Raw genomic sequence first — 16,137 nt, 5'->3', positions numbered from 1 at the left:
AGAAACAGGTCAACAAACAATGACCAGGCTAGGCTATTTGAGGGCCAAATGTTACATTGTGCTTAATGTGTAGCTATGTCTTTAATTATTGGTGTCAGGGGTAATGATTGGTATCTAGATTACAGCATATAATCTAGATGCTGGAGGGAAGATTTATCTCTTCCACATTCAGCCATGATCAAAATGACAATATTTCCCAAGGCACAGCTACAAGAATTAGAAAAATGTTCCCACCGGCACCAGTAGGAACTCCCCCCCACACACACCCATTGATACATGGGGAGATAACCAAATTTGCATCCTGATTGTGGCTTTGCTTGCTGTGATCCCAATAACACGTGAGGACCCTATGCATGTAATTAAAGAAACAGCAGAGATACAGCTGCATGTCACACGTGTAGCATAGGATGTGATTTGGCCCTCTGAAGGACCTCAGTTGTGTACATATATACTAAGACCATTTTTGATGCAATTCTCTGACACAGCGATTCTGAGTTCATTGCATATCATTTAGAATAGGCTACTGATTCATCATGTATTGCATGCCGGAAAAGCCAAATAAAGGTATATACTTTTGTTTACACTGCACAGATCACAGAGAGCTTCCACACCAGTTTGTAAACAACATGCTGCATTTTAATGAGATGAGACCTTTTTTTATTGAAACAAAAAATGCGCACAGATGCACTGGACCTAAAATTCTAGTGTGGGGAGGAAACAAAAGCACATCTTTTGATGGAAATGAGTGGTCAGGCTATTTGTAATGAGATCCAGGACCTTTCACTCTAGGTCACCAATTGCAATCCCTCTAGACTAACAGTCACTCAGAAGCTGTGACCACCTAAGAACTGTTCAATGCCTGTAAAGTGTCAGCAGTCTCATTTCCATTTATAATGTGCCAATGTCCACTTGCATCAAATTAATTCTAGGCCAAGTATTGAACTGGGAGAAGCAACGTGAAATGAAAAGAGCAGAGCACCACAGAGTTAAAGGAGCACAGGCAAACGGTGGGGGGGGGGAGTTTATAGAAGACAGCTCCCTCACAGAATTAACAGCAATATGCCTTATAACAGGGATGGGGAGCCTGTGGCCTAGGGGCCCAATGTTATCCTCCAGGCCTCCCTAATCTGACCCTTGTGACTGTCTCCAAGCTACCTCCTCAGTTCTACTCCACACATTCTTCAAGAGCTTCTGAAGAATGATATTGCCTCTCGTTTGCTGGATGGTGGGTGGGGAGATCATTTGCAGAAACATCTTGAGTTTTGCAAACTTCTATTTCTGTATTTAATCTCCACTGACAGACTGGTACTTCTCCTGAGTTGTGTGGGGGAGCAGCAAATAAGCTTCTCAACATTACATGAAGTGGCTGAGGAACCCATAATGCAGGATTCAGGAGGTGGTGCTGGTTGCTACTCTTAGCACCATATACTGAACAAAATCAGAAAACCATTTCCCAGAGACCAAATAGTATTACTTATATCATTTAGTTCTTATAAAGAAGTTACCATTCATACGCACATTGGGATTCAACCCCAATTTATTCAGATTAGAGAGACAGGGGAAAATTTCCATGCCCATGATCTAGCTGATCTAGCAAGGGTCTGTTAGAAATCATCACATCAGTAAAACGTATTTGTTTACAAATCCTCCCCCATAAAGTTTAAGTATTGTTGCTCTTACCAGTAAACTAAGGTTTTGAGGAAACTGGCAGTAAAAGTAGGGCGGCTTATGGCTTAGTGGCATCTATAATGTGTCAAGCAAGTGATAAAATGGTAGTTTAAAAATGGGTCAGGAGAGCAAACAAAAAGATAAATGGAAAACGAAGGCCACAAATCTTGCAAAGATGCTACATAGCTCATATAAAAATAGTAGACAATCTAATGAAGAAGCAAGGGCTTTGGTTAAGAGGGGAAACTCTGGGCTTTTACTCAAGACCTCTTAATGTGTATTAGTTACCCTTTAACCATCTGTTGTACTCATAATCAGGATGCTTAGACTGGATTTTCCTCTACTCTTCTAATGCATGCTTATGGATGAAGCAGGAATTCTAATCTGCTATACAGCTGATTCACATTCACATATGAGAAAGCTCCTACACGGAAAACGCTTCCTTCAAATAAATGAGCTGAAACTTGCACGTAGAGCAGCATGTGATCAATGCACTTTTCATTAACTCATGGTAGCCTTCCAGGTAGGGATTTTGTTATACATAAGGAGACCATTGAGCACTGTAATTATGGAACCAGTACATGACACATACACACCCAAAAAATAAAGATTAAATATTTGAAAGTACAAGGGCATGATCATATGAATGCTGCAACCGAAAAAAGGAAGATCTATTAAAGTGATACACAGCTTCCCATCTTAGTTTCCCAAGATATTTTTACAGATGAGTTTACACATGCATATTACACGATAACAGTGTTAGTGTGGCTTCCATGGTTAAGATAATGCCAAATGAGATAAAATGTATAATTTGTAAGAACAGAATGCTATAATCACAGTTTTGTATGTTGCAGCTAGCAGCGCTGACTGCACACACTCTTCTTACTCAAGCAAACAATTAGCACATGAGTGTGTTGTGGCTATATTGAACAGTAAGCACTAAAAAAGAAAATAGGATCAAATTTACCTTTGGCTGTATGTGTTTCTCTTTCCTCCCCACCCCCATGGGCCTGCTTCCTATACTGCACCTACTAAAAACATGATTACAACATGTACCCACCTCTTGTGGGCTGAGGCAAAGACATGCAATTTCTAGCCACTAGCTCATTCACAACCAGCTGCCTAATGTATACAAGCCCAGTTGAATACGGTAAGCTCTGACTTTTCTGAAATGCAGTCCAGTCTCTTCTCATCTTTTCAAAAGAATTGCTAAACATCTTTGGGAGCAAACAAGAGAGAGAAGAAAGGGGACTGGGCTGAGTTTGACACCGCCTCAAATGTTGTTCCTGCAGCTAGATGCTTTACTTCGCTTTTATGGCTCTATTATCACTTCACAATGAAGCTTTTTAGAAGACAGGAGCAGGTGAGACATGTGCTCTTTCTGCCTTTGGCAAAAGCTCTAAATTAAGTGGAATATCTCTTGCTATGTCTTCTGCAGTGGCAAGAAAACTCATGGTGATGGCTATCTCTATGGGCATCTGGAGTAAGGCTAGTCAACCTAGGGTAGACAACCCAGCAGATGAATCTGTGGACCCCTTCATTTTATCCTTAAAGACACCACATTTATGTTGTCCATACAGAAACACAAGAACATATTAATGTTAGTGACTGCATCTGGGTAAACAACCTAAATTTCTATTCTGGATTGCTACTGCTTGTGTTCCAGAACAATAATAGTATTTTCTATATAACCAATTAAAATCCCACAATAATTCAAATCAAAGAGGGAAAATTCTTACTACCTTTTAGAGCTTTTTATTATTGCAAGTTACAGCAAAGTTGCAGCAGGGATATCTGTTTCTAGGATTTCACTCAACGCTCTTTAAAGTACTTTGTAGAAAGAAAATACAGCCTCAATATAACTTGTTTTCTATAACAGCATGTTGCCCCATCTTCTTTTTAAAAAACTTCTGTTAATACTTTTTTCTTATTGTATTTTAAGGCTGCCTTCCAGAAACCATAGTATAAACTTTAGATGATGTTACTTCAAACCACTGTCAACTCAGCGGTGCAAATTCATTTATTACAAGGCACTGTAGTACAGTACAGCTCTGATGTCTTTGAACATGCCTGTTTTTACTTTTGTTTTGATTCAGCATTTGAAAATTGTTCCTATTGATCTACCTTCTCAGCCAAAATGCATTTGCTTTTGTCACCAAGACAAATAAAAAAACCCAAGCAAATAAAAAAAGCAACCTGTGAATGTAGTAAGGTGGTTCTCATCTCACAGTCAAAGGGTGCAAAGAAAATCTCCACGGAGATAAAAACCAATTAACCCACAGTCCTTTCGGTTCTTATGACTGCTCTGAAAGTCAAAAGGATTGAATGTACCACATGCAGTTTGAGGAGGAATTCTTCAACGGTTTGGATTTTTGAAAGGACATCACCTTCTTAATACATTTGCTAAGGGTAGTTTGCACTGATTGTGATCAATGTTTTATTCTGCACTGGTAGCTGATGAGGGAAGAACAGGCCATATACTTACATTCCCCACAATGCATCATTTTTGCTGCGTCTCAAAACTGGCAGCAAGCGGGCACATCCAATAGTGTATTACTTCCTTCTCTCATTCATGACGGTGTCACACACAGGCTCTGCGATTCTGAAAAAAGAAGCATTTCCCAGGTTCTGAGGACAGAGGTTTCCCAACCAATCCATCATGCTTTGTGTGCTAATGATAGATTCATGCATAAGAGACACCATAAGCAGTGCAAGGCAGCAGGCATGAAAAGGAGTGAATCAACTGTCAACGGTTGCGATCTGAGGGACTGCAAGGCTGTGATTAGAATTTTCAATCACAGCTTCCACAATTCATCATGTTATTCAGGAAAGGATGAAGGGCTCTCCTCTCACCCCCCCCCCCTTTTTAAAAAAAGCACACACCAGAAATGTTCCTTCATCGTTTCTCTCACCCAACCCCCAACCTCAGTATTAGCATAATAAGTTTCTAGGACACGGGATTGGGGGGTGGGGTGGAGAATACAAAATTTGCTAGTTTACATGAGCTTGAGAACGTATTGGCTACTTGTTGTTTGCAGGAATAAAAACCGCTGTAATAATCTCTTTAGGCACGCTGATGAATTTTGGCAGAAATCAAGAAGCAAGAGTCTCCCACTCCTCTCCCTTGAGCTTCAGGTCATGTACCACATACATGCAAAATTCCAGCCCAATGACCCTGGGAGGGTAGCATGAGGCATAAAGAAACATATCCTCAGAATTTGCTTACAGTCCTCCCACAGATAATTTTGTTTTACGGTCTTTAAACAAAGTTACACATTATTTTTGACATCTGACCTAATTTATAAGGAGGTATTTAATTTATCAGGCATACTGCAGATAACACAGAATGAGCATATACTCTGCAGTTACATTAACCAGGACTGTGTACATTATATGATTCTGCTGCTCAGCAATGGAAATTGATTTGGGGCACATGTCACAATGCAGTGACATCCACAACCTTTGCAAATTGGGCAAGCAATAGCATACCGAAATCCTTGTGCCATCAGAGTCTAAAGAGCCAGAACCAGTTTCACGGGTGAGTGGTATTGTAGCACTAGGAAGAACTTTCTGCCAGTAAGAGCTGTTTCACAGTAGAACAGACTCTCTCCGAAGGTGGGGATGGGGAAGTGAGTTGGACTGGACAGCCTACAAGGTTCCATCCAACTCAATTATTCTACCTGCTCTTTGGGCACGAAGCCTGGAAGTTACATCCACCTACTAGTTGGCTTTTGCCTCAGTGCCTGCTCTCCCTCTTGAAGAAATAGAATCTGCCCAATCTAAGGAACCTAAATTATACTCCTAATTTAAAAGCAATATAGAAAATACACAATTAGTGTATATATGTGAATGTACACAGACAGTGACTAAGGGAAGGATGCTATCAGTTGTGTCAGCAGATCACAGTAAAGACATGACTCCTAGACAGACAAAACCTGAGGTCTCGCTCAAGGCAATATTTTTTGACAAATCCCCAGGCTGGATTTCATGACATTCCTGTGGAGTACAAAACACCATGATGCATGGCACACATGTTAAGATTTTTGAAATAACTATTCTTGAGGTAAGCTGACATTACTGTGCAATTCATAAGCTGCTAAAACTTTGGAGGCATATTACAGAACATGGTTGAGAATTACTTCAACCTGTATTCTTCCTGCAAATCTCATAACTAATCTCTGCTTTAGTGCCCAAACAAATGTAAAAATAGCCTAAAAATGGAATATCTATTTCTGTTCCCTAGAAAATATCACTTGCAGGAAAAGCATACTACAGATACACAAATCCTCTCCTTTCAAATAATCCTTCAGTCTAATCTTCCAGGGACCTATTTTGATCTTTCCCTTGGCAAGCAACATCCCTCAGCATTTGCTAACTGTTCCAGATCTTTTGAGCAAGAGGTCAGCTGTAATTCTGACAGCTAGCAAGCAAAACATGTGTGGATAACTACAAAGGGGGTTGGATATTAACATATTTTAACCCAGATTGACAGTTGAGTTGGTGAGATTATCATTTCGCTGCTCTGCCATGGGCCCTGATATTTAGTGAACCATTTCAACACTCTGTCAGGGGTGAAAAAGCCATTGTATTTGGCAGCAAACCTCTCTTGTTATTGGGAGGAAAGAGGGGGGAGAGTTCTCACATAGGGCTATTGTAATCAACAGAAATAGAAAACTAATGTAAAGCATGGAAGAAAAAACAGAATTAGAAATCTTAACCAGTATAAACAATTGCTAATTAAAAAAGGAAGGAAGGAAGGAAGGAAGGAAGGAAGGAAGGAAGGAAGGAAGGAAGGAAGGAAGTCACAAACAATTGTTCCTGTTTGGACCCTTTCCACAGATTTGTGGAGTAGGTTGGGCAGGTTGGGCTTTACTTTCATACCTGCCCAGGCACTTACTGAATATTTCTGCTCAGGCAAGTCAAAACATGTTAACAAAGTCAGCTGCAGGGGACCATGTATGGACTGGCACCTACTGCTGAAAGAAGATACTAAACCCCATAATAATAATAATAATAATAATAATAATAATAATAATAATAATAATTTATTTATACCCCGCCCATCTGGCTGGGTTTCCACAGCCACTCTGGGCGGCTTCCAACAAAATATTAAAATACAATACAAAGCAAAATCTGGCAAAATTCCAAAAAGTGCTCTGAGATTGAGGCAGAAAAATGGAAGCTTCTTCCAGAAGGGAAGAGAAGCATTTGAGAAATTGGATAATTTATTTCAGCACAGCAGTAATCCAGCTCTACAGTAGCCACGCCAGACTCTCGGAAAAAGCACAAGGCTTCCAATCTGCTCCTCAAAGAAACCTGACAGTTATTGATTATGCATGGAAAAATAGTAACGCTGGCAATGTACACCAACTCCATGGGGCACACAGTTGGGGTTGCTCAACAAACTTCTTCTGATGGGAATAAATTTTAAAACCTCTTGGTCATCCTTACATTACATATCATCACCACATTAGAAAATAGGTCTTCTGTTGGTTTTTAGCAGTTATGATGGAGGTTATAATCCTAAATGTTCTCACATGCAAGGCCAAACTACACATGGCATTAAAAATGTCTTTGCAATGTATGGTTTTGTTAAACATTTTACATCAGCTTTAATCATTGCAGTTGGCATTGAAGTGGAATTTAACCCTTTTCTTCCATGCTGTAGTCCTGAGGAAAATCCTTCTTCTGCAGCTGGTATTTGCTTTGAGGAAAAATCCTCTGTTGAGGCCAAAAAGCAGCACAGGAAGCTACCTTAGACCAGGCACCCCCAAACTCGGCCCTCCAGATGTTTTGGAACTACAACTCCCATCATCCCTAGCTAACAGGACCAGTGGTCAGGGATGATGGGAACTGTAGTCCCAAAACAGCTGGAGGGCTGAGTTTGGGAATGCCTGCCTTAGACTAAGTCAGATTTTGGCCGACCTAGCTCAGCATTCCCTACACTGATTGGCAGCTGCTCTCCACGGTTTCAAGAAGGAGTCTCACACAGTCCTCTTTGAATAAGTCAGTGGTTGAACCTGAGGCCATGTGAATGCAAAGCATGTGCTGGTGAGGGAGGTTCAAATTTCACCTCCGCACCAGTTGCAATCTTCATAAACTAATCCCTTTTTCCCCTCTCAAGTAATGCTATTTTTATTTTTAAAACATTGAGGATTGCATACGAAAATTCATTTGACATCATGTCTCGTTTGGCCAACAAACTCACTGCCTGAATCAGCTGCTTTGATTCTTCGGGGAAGGAGGGGGCATTCAATTTAGCCGGACTCTAGCAGCCCAGTTTAATCAGAAAAAACTAGTAAAAGTGGGTTGGTTGGTAAAAATACAATTTCGAGCCAAATTACAAGTCAAATCCCATCCTGTTGTGCTCCCATGAGAGTGTGATAGAGTCTGAACTCTCAATTCCATCCCACTGTGTCATCTAAGTCCTACTACTTCCTTCCACATTTTTGAAGCATCTACTGGAAACTGTCTTGTGGGTAAGGAAAGCTTATTATGATTCACTGATTTTTATCTATTCACTGATGTTATCTACTGTAGTAGCAGTAGCAGTAGCTGTAGTATTTTCCCAACAAGTATGCATTTCTTAATGATACTAAGATATTAGTGATATTTTTTAAAAAAACAACAACCTGAGCTTAACCTCTTCTGATCTTGCACCTGATAGAGAGAATAGGTTGAAATAATGGTTACAGCAGTAACAGAAGACAGTGGGCAAGACAGGATCTTCAGAGATACAACGAATCACAAATGACTGAATGCTTTCCTAGTCCTGTTGGCTGATTCACAGGAAACAGAATATATAGCTTTTGATTCACCATTTTGTTACTGAAAATGCTGTTCCTCTGTTCACAAAGAGGAGAGTGTCTGAAATATATATTTGGCTAGATTGGCAAGGCTTTTTGCCAGGTCTGACTAACTGGGCACATTTAATTGACTCTGGCTGATTGGCTTTGATGCATAACTCTTCAGGTTTTTGAATACAGGGTGTAATCCTATTGGTGTCCTCTACTAACAGAAGCCATCTGTCAGCAGAACAGGGAGGAAAGCATATTTTGGAAAATCCCTGTACTACCAGGTGGTGCAAAGGGATGCAGCTGGAGGAGGAGAGTATGCTACCAGTGGGATGGAACCAAAGAGAGCAACACTCTGCTGCTCAAGAGTTCACAGACATCTGCAAATGGCTTTGTAGACAAAGTGAAATTTAAATACCCCAAACTATTTTTTCTCCAAGTATTACATTTAAAACCAAACAAAATGGTATCCAATGGTAGTTATCAGTTCTTACTCAAGTCTTCCAAGAATCATTTCCCCTCTCAAGTAACTGACAGCTTGGATGAGGCCAGAGATACTCGCCTGGTTCACATGCCAAAGCACACCATAGTGCAAAAGTGTAATTGTGTGGGCTCTGAGGGAGAAGATTTGGGACTCAGCTACATTAATTTAAAAAAACCAGCAGTTTGAATGTGTTATAAACATGCAACACCAGATGGCGCTGTAAAGCACAAAATGTTTCTATGCAGTTTTATATAGCGGTGTTTTTTATATATAATTTATGACGGGACCGGAAGATGGCCGCCGAACTAGCTGCAGAGTTCTGGAGGTTATCTGAGGCAAGTTCTAAATCTGCTTTTTAAACAGGCTCGACACCGGGCCAACCTTTGAAACTCCCTTTATAATATTTTTTAACTCCTCCAGAGTTTTTTAAGTAGTTTAATAGTCTTTTTAGCTTGCTTATTTATGGTGAGGTTTTTTTCTCTGTGTATATCCACCCCATGTCTGCTTCACTATTCCTGCTTATTTTGCAGCTGTGGTGCACTGAGCAAAGCCATGGCTTGATAGTGTACCATAATGAGCCATGACTTGATTTAATATGAACCAGGGCTCAGGGTTTGTGTCTCCTGAACATGAGCTGCAAATCAAAAAACAAACACACACAAAAATTGGTTACAGATTGTGCAGAGCTAAACCACAAATCCAGTAAGCCAAGTCAAGCAATGACTTAGCTCAGCACAGTGCAGTAGCAAAATGAATGGGGCAGAGCAAACAGTCACAATCTTCTCCCCAGGACCCACCCTCCACACACACACACACACACACACACACACACACATGCTAAGCCATGGTTTCACTTGGCATAATGCGTGAACCAGGCTAATGTTAAGCAGTACACACATCCCTCTATAAACTAGGTACAAGCCTACACAAATAGATGGAAAATAGGCTAGAAAGGCAGACATATTAATCAACCCTGTTGGATTTACAAACATAGCAAAACATGACTTTTAATAGGGGAGACAATAAGGACCTTTGTCTTTATTCTTGGTCAAAGAGGGGGGTCACATCCCTGACCATGAGGTCATTTTCCCCCTTATGTCATACAGTTACCAACAACCACTGACACAACCAGGCAAGTCCTGCACAGCCCACTTGTGAATCCTGATCCAACCTATTTAAAAAAAGAGTGCTTGCTGCATTTTGTTGCATTTCTTGTGGGGAAAACCCCCATCATCAAAGTGTGGAAAGAGTTCGCCTTGCCTATGTGTCTTGGTAAACAGCTGTAAGACAGTTCATACCGCCAGTTCAATTGATAGTCTGCAGTGTGTAAAAATGGGACAATTTAGACTGTTGTTATTATGCACGATTATTGTGATGTACAGCTCTGACCTTTCTGGATAATATCTTGACTGTTCCCTGCAGCTTACCTGCAAGAAAACAGCCAAAGTCATTTTCCCTCAGGTCCCTCCTTAAACAAATAAATCAGTGTGCTCACTGATTGAAATATTTCACTACCCATCAAGTTTGCGCTCTCCTTCCATTCTCTCAGACCAGCCTCCCTGACCTCAGTGTCACAGAGCAGTGATTAAATTTTAATGACATATAGCATCCAGCGGTAAGTCTAAGTGAGTAGTTATGCACAAATAATGCAGTTCTGTATAAAATTCAACTAAATGGCTGATATGACTTTGTGTATATTTTTATCACAGCCAGTCAAAGTACTGGCAGTCACCCTGTCCCCAACTTCTTTAACCTTTTTCTTTTTGCAACCCTCCCAACCTAATTGCAAGACATTAATGTCAGACATTGATGTCAGAAGACACTGGGTAGAAATTTGGATCCGAAAAAGAAGAGTAAAAACCTTAAAAATCAGAAAAATACCGTATTTTTTGCTCTATAAGACTCACTTTTTCCCTCCTAAAAAGTAAGGGGAAATGTGTGTGCGTCTTATGGAGCGAATGCAGGCTGCGCAGCTATCCCAGAAGCCAGAACAGCAAGAGGGATTGCTGCTTTCACTGCGCAGCGATCCCTCTTGCTGTTCTGGCTTCTGAGATTCAGAATATTTTTTTTCTTGTTTTCCTCCTCCAAAAACTAGGTGTGTCTTGTGGTCTGGTGTGTCTTATAGAGCGAAAAATACGGTACATGTTTATCTTCCTTGTGATTTATGTAGATAGTGCATCATAGAAGATTTTTAATTTTTCTTTCTTCAAATTAGATCACAGAATCATAGTAGAGTTGTAAGGTACCCAGAAGGGTCATCTAGTCCAACCCCCTGCAATGCAGGAAATCTCAGCTAAAGCATCCATGACAGACATCCAACCTGTATGCATTTCTTCAAATGAAATAAAAATGCAATGCATCAGTGTAATAGGCCAGACTAATGCAGCAACGAGGCACAGATATTTCAAAAGCATAAGGCTTAGATGCATATAAAACTACATAAATGCTTGTCAAGGCATATGAATTAATATAGAGACAGAGCAATTTTAATGTAAAGATTACAGGTAGGTTTTCTTAGTATTCTAGATTTTGCTTCAGACATACCCTAAGAGACACATGCTATGTGGGCTTAAGGTAAAGGTAAAGGTACCTCTGACCATTAGGTCCAGTCATGGACAACTCTGGGGTTACAGCGCTCATCTTGCTCTATAGGCTGAGGGAGCCAACGTTTGTCCACAGACAGCTTCCGGGTCATGTGGCCAGCATGACTAAGCCGCTTCTGGCGAACCAGAGCAGTGCACAGAAACACTGTTTACCTTCCCGCCGGAGAGGTACCTATTTATCTACTTGCACTTTGACGTGCTTTCGAACTGCTAGGTTGGCAGGCGCAGGGACCGAACAACGGGAACTTACCTCGTCACGGGGATTCGAACCGCCAACCTTCTGATCGGCAAGTCCTAGGCTCTGTGGTTTAGACCATAGCGCCATCCGCGTCCCTTATGTGGGCTTATATATAATGAAAACAAAACACTGTATGTAATACTCAGACATCTCCATGTCTTCAGTTAAATCTGCCCACTTCTTGCCTACGTGAGTAGCTGTGTTTCATAGGGAAAGTTACACACTCCAAACCAAAATTCTTTGGGCAAGGAGCGGAAAGTCTGGTTTCACATGGAAACTAAACACGTTAAACTTATCATCCCCACAGAACTCTTAAACTACTTGGAAGGATATGTTTAAGCATGAGGGCTGTCAATCAATATCTGCTATAGAAACCTGCATTTCAGCAGCAGGACCTGCATAACCATGTGCAAGACTGAAGCCTGTATGGTCAGAATGTGTCCTTTCCTGCAACTCTGAATTGTCTGTGATTATTAGATGAGCCACGTAGTCCCTTCCAACCTGGGTAAATGTGATATTCTTCCTACCTTCCCTTCACTTTGAGGATTAAGCAGACCCCTTAACATAGCTCTTATTCCTACTGCAATTTCATTAATAATACACAACTGATTACAAAATCTGTTTTACAAACCATAGTTGAAAAATGTATTACACACTGCAGAAGCAATGTTTTAAAACAACAACAACAATGCAATGTGACATTTTTGTTTCCCTTAACAGACATCAGGTACACAAACACAAACGGGACATGTCTCTGAAACTCTTCATAACATATAAAAAAACCTGATACATATTTAGCTATGGTTTGGGATATTTGCTGGGAGGTTAACATGGGATGGTGGAGATAACCATATATGCCACCTTGAACTCCTTTCAGGAAATACAGGATATAAATTTAATTATAATATATATAAAAGTAAGGAGAGAAAACAAAACAATAAGTGTGTAATATATTCTTTGTTTCCAACTTTTATAAACAATTTTCTTTTTCCTTAAGAGTGTTTTGGGGGGAAGGGTGGAATTACTACATACTGATTAAATTTTGATACAGAATTGGAGTTAAATAGAACAGCAGGCCACCAGTTGGCCATTATTATTATTATTATTTTTCATAATAATAATAATAAAATGTAAAGCAGCAAAAATCTTTCAGAAGAGAATTAAACCACTAGTAAGCACTTTAGGAAATCCTACTGCTAGTGTTTTAAAGGGTTTATCCAGCTGAGTTAGTCGATTAGCAGACTGTTAAATCATTGTGGAGATGTGTTTGGAATTATAAACATCCTTGTGTATACTCAGGAAATCTTGGAAGAACACACATAACCTCACTTATCTATAAGGCCTGCATAATATCAAAATGTTTAGAAAATCAGCTGTTTAATAAACAGAAATTATTTGTAAATTACACACACACACACTTATACAGGGTTATACGGGCACACAATGTGGATTTAAATAGCCATGGTTTATGGATACCAGAAGTTTAATCAAAGGCTATTTCACTGCAATGAAAAAACAAAACATAATAATATGATGATATCCTACTACACCCATGGTGAATATAATTTTACACTTGTCACTTTCCTGATACTGTAGGCTGCTTTTCTTATTTCTAGATTTTCTGTGTTGTGCTTTTTGAAATATGCTGTGACATATAGGGGGAAAATGGTAAGAAATGGAAAGACGAAATAGGCTCCATTTACTCTAAGTGGGTAATTTTCTCTTGTGCAAATTTTCCAGGATGCCAACATGAAAATATTTATTTGCAAATACCGCTTATGAGGCTATGAATCCATACAGTGGTTCCTCACACACTTTCTCCAGTGACTCTACGCAAAATCCTATTTATTTATTTATTAAAATTTAAACACTATAAAAATAGAGAAAAGCATATTTGGGTGGAAGAGGTAGATTTTTACAGGCTTATTTTTACGCCATTCAGTTGGAAACGGTAAGTCATGATGCCAGCAAGAATGAAGCTTTGTCCCATACTGAAATTAAACCTCAATTCAAATCTATCATCATTACAGTTAGTGATTACAATTTGCAAATCACTAGTTAAAAAGCCAGGTCCATGGGGAATTTTAATTTTACGTCTTGCAGCAAAGTGTGATAATGTTAAGAGACCCATGTAAATCTTGAGATTCTGGGAAGATTAGCTTGCATTCATAACAACCCTTGGGCAAGAGGTGGTGAAGCAGATGTATGTCTGCAATATTTTGATATTCAGCTTTAGCATCAAGGTCTTAAGCCTTAAGATGCCCCCAAAATAGCAGGTATGAAGAGAACTCAGAACCAAAACAGCACATTGCATAGTGAAAACCATGCCACACACCCTGTCTAAACAATTAACCCACTAATCCATACATTAACCCAATAAATATCAGGGATCACAATGAGCTAAGTACCAGATACAACGTGTCTTGCAAGGATAGCTCAGTCAGTAGAGTGGTAGACTGGGTCTGAGCCCCACGTTGGGCAAAAAAAATCTTGCATTGCAGGAGGTTGGACTAGATGACCCTCATGGTCCTTTACAACCCAACAGATCTACGATATGTAGTGCTGAACAAGAGATGGAACTCTCATAGGCACAGGTTTTGAAGAATTAATTGTATGGAAAATGAACAACATGAATGGACACAACCCAAATTTCTTGAGATTCAAGGTTCTTCCTCCCTCCCTGCCCCCCAAAAAGTTTCTTAATTACATTACAAAAGCGAAGAACAAGATGCAAGACTTAATAGGGCACACCTGTTCCACCGGCTTTGGCTTATTGACCTTCCTTTCCTGCCTAATACGAAACTGTAAGCCTGCAGACAAAGCCAGTACTATTTTTCATTTCTTCACAGCAATGTTAGGTGCTTTATAAACAAACACCGTATTTATTCTAGAGTAGCCAATCTACTACAGAGCATCTATTGAAAATGCCAAGACCTCAAGCATCAGCAGATGACAGAACCAAAAGAAAATTGTTAGCAGGCCTCCTTCAATAAAGACGCTTTAAAGTTGTGGATGTGATAAATAGCCACATGCTTACTTTCTCTGCTTCAAACTTGGATTACACCAGGTATCCTTTGTAACTGGCTGCTGTACCGTAAACTTACAAGACGTTGAACTTTTGAACCGTGGCACAATGGCTTGCTCTCAAATGGTTTGCTATCAAAGATTGCATTAGGGTAAAATGCTCCTTTTCTTCAAAAACTGTCAAACAAACTCACTATATATAATTGCTTCACATTCCTCATGGCATGAATAGCAGGGGTCTCACTAGACGGTAATGTTCTATCAGCATTATTATTACACGATCATTCAAACCCTGGAACTCAGCAATTAGGACTTACCATTAGGATTCAATTGGAAACATACACCAAAAAAATAAACTCTAGATTTTAGGGGACCCTACAAACACTGAAGTAAATAATATTGGAGATTTAGACAGCAATTCTCCACACAACTGCACAGGCATAAGTCTCTCTTGAATTCAGGGGGTGGGTTACTTCTGAGAAGACTGAAAGGAGATATGATAGCCATCTTCAAATACCTAAGGGCTGTCTCATGGAAGATGAAGGAAGCTTGTTTTCTCCTGCTCCAGAGGGTAGGACTCAAACCGATGTATCCAAGTTACAAGAAAGGAGATTCCAATTAAACACAAGGAAGAACTTTCTTAAAGTAAGAGCCGTTCGACAGTGGAATGGACTCCCTTGAGAGATTGCAGAGTTTACTCTCTTGGAGGTTTCAAAGCAGAGGTTGGATGGCCATCTGAAATGGATGCTTTGGTTGAGATTCCTGCATTGCAGGGGTTGGACTAGATGACCCCCTGGGTCCCTTCCAGCTCTACGATTCTATGATTCTATATACGTCTATCATTGTGCACACGTATTGGTAGATTTTTTTGTCCCCAACCTGCCTTCCTTTACAATCAGCTGCCATGATTGTATTGCAGTGGACTCACTCCATGCCTGGGAAAGCTTAAGGCCAATTGTGGTTTTATGGTCTTCCTAATCACCATCTTAGTTTTCCAAAAATGCAAAAGCTCCATCACTGAGGGACGCTGTGGATAATAATAATAAAAAACAAAAAAAAACAACCCTAAACCAACAATTATGGTAGCTTCCCCAGTAACACTGGAACTGCTTTAAAAAACAAAAACAACAACAACAAAAAATAATTTAATGGAAAGGTAGGATTTCCAGGGCATTGCATTTTGGAGAAACTAAGATGACTGTTGGCAGCCAGAACAGCTGCCTCAGTAGCCATTACAGTGGGCAGTGGGCTGTGACCACTCTTGAAAGACCTGTTTTACTGGTGTGGTGCTGATTATGTAGCTTGGGAAAATACAAGCTAATTTTA

General features: G+C 40.0%; 1 protein-coding gene across 7 annotated transcripts in view; it reads right to left on the bottom strand.

The window, feature by feature from the left end:
* DAB1 (DAB adaptor protein 1) overlaps positions 1–16,137 on the bottom strand; it is a 586,419-nt gene that overhangs the window by 167,507 nt on the left and 402,775 nt on the right. For 5 of the 7 annotated variants that reach the window (XM_082228739.1, XM_082228744.1, XM_082228745.1 and 2 more), the window contains one exon: positions 4,154–4,270. The exons of the other annotated variants lie outside the window; for them this stretch is intronic. The gene's annotated coding sequence lies outside the window, so the exon portion shown is untranslated. The remainder of the gene's footprint in view (positions 1–4,153; positions 4,271–16,137) is intronic. 7 annotated transcript variants of the gene reach the window in all.

Source organism: Podarcis vaucheri, assembly GCF_965113315.1.
Source record: "Podarcis vaucheri genome assembly, chromosome: 6".
Lineage (NCBI taxonomy): Eukaryota > Metazoa > Chordata > Lepidosauria > Squamata > Lacertidae > Podarcis > Podarcis vaucheri.
This window is presented reverse-complemented; position numbering and strand designations above follow the sequence as displayed.